Source organism: Solanum dulcamara, chromosome 7 (assembly GCF_947179165.1).
Source record: "Solanum dulcamara chromosome 7, daSolDulc1.2, whole genome shotgun sequence".
Classification (NCBI taxonomy): domain Eukaryota; kingdom Viridiplantae; phylum Streptophyta; class Magnoliopsida; order Solanales; family Solanaceae; genus Solanum; species Solanum dulcamara.
In genome coordinates, this window is record NC_077243.1 from 21,512,021 (window position 1) to 21,513,565 (window position 1,545).

At 41.3% G+C, this 1,545-nt stretch overlaps 1 pseudogene; it reads left to right on the top strand.

Annotated features, from left to right (window-relative positions):
- The first annotated feature begins 1,158 nt into the window (after nt 1-1,158).
- Nucleotides 1,159-1,278, top strand: LOC129897975 (5S ribosomal RNA; annotated as a pseudogene).
- Nucleotides 1,279-1,545: the final 267 nt, after the last annotated feature.

The following is a 1,545-nucleotide window of genomic DNA, read 5'->3' on the forward strand; positions in this document are numbered from 1 at the left end:
ATGATCGTCTAATATGTTGATCCAGGATAGAGATAGGTTGTTCTTCGCCGTATAACTACTTTATTATGTTGATTTTATCCACAGAGAATAGTCTGGAAGTGTTCACTTATATAGTTACGGGACATTGATGGGTGGAATACTAGGGGTACTATTTTTAACCCAGATAGTAGGGCCACTTCGTAGGTAACTTTGCCTATTCCACACATGGTTTGGTAAAGACCAATGTAACTCGGGATTAACTCCTTCCTTCTTGCTGAACCTCATTACTCCTTTCATGGGAGACACCTTCAAAGACACCCAATCGCTCACTTAAATTTCCAAAGACCGATGCTGATCGTCTACATATAGCTTCTGTCGACTTTAAGCAGTTAAAAATTTCCCCTGAATAGGCTTTACCTTCTATACCATTTATCGAACCACGTCTGGGCTTATTAGTTATTTTTTACTAACACTAACCCAACCAATTAGCGACCTACATTGTCTGTCATACAAAGTTTCGTATGGGGCCATTCAGATACTAGAATGATAGTTAATATCATAAGTACTCCTGACAGGTGGTAGGCAATTATCCGAGCCACCTTTGGGGCCGACCGCATAGGCCCGCAACATATCGTCTTCCATGTAGCTAGTAGACCTAGTCCATCCATCAGTCTGAGGGTGAAGTAGTGTACGAAGGCTTATTTATCTTCTCAGTTTCTTCGCGGACTGACCTTCGGTAGTTACCTATAACTTAGGCTCCTTTGTCTGGGATAGTAGCTATGGGGACTCCGTAAGGTCCTACCAATTTTTTACTCTATAATTTTACACCTTCTCGGCTGAGTAGGTAGCCGTTGATTGAAGGAGTATGGGCTAATATCGTTAATCCACAGGTAACATTCCCTCCAGAGTTATCTGTCGATGGAGTACGAAGTGAGTCTTATAGCCCCGGTCATATTGTGGAATCTTTGACCTCGTGTATTACTTCCTGCCTTCCGTAAATGACATTAACTGGTACCATGTTGAAGAACTGTGGAATTCAAGTGTGCCATTAGTTAGTAATTAGCTAATCCTGCTTGTTTTGCTTAAGTCCTTTTTTTTCAATTCCCTCAACGTAACTTATAGTACTTTAGGTACATAATCTCATATTGCTTCTCCGCCGCTAGTTCAAATTCTTCCATCTCGCGTGATTATACCAGCACTATCGCACTAAATTCCATAAGAATTTCGAAGTTAAGCGTGCTTGGGCGAGAGTAATACTAGGATGGATGACCTCCCTGGGAAGTCTTAGTGTCGCATTTCATTGTAATCCTTGCAATAATGTGTGGGGCACTCAACTTAGCCCAAGATTCACCTTAACATCGTCTCGCTAGTCTTCATATTTTTCCTTACCCTTTACTCTGGTATCTTGCAACCGGTATAGGGGTAGATTATGACCATGTCACTAGTCTCTTATTATACTCAACCCCTTTTGTACGAACCATTCATTAGGGTTGGCTACTGAGTAGCGCTAAAGTTCGTCCATATAATAACCTTTAGAGCCGCTTTGAGTTCTGTCTATTATTAGTT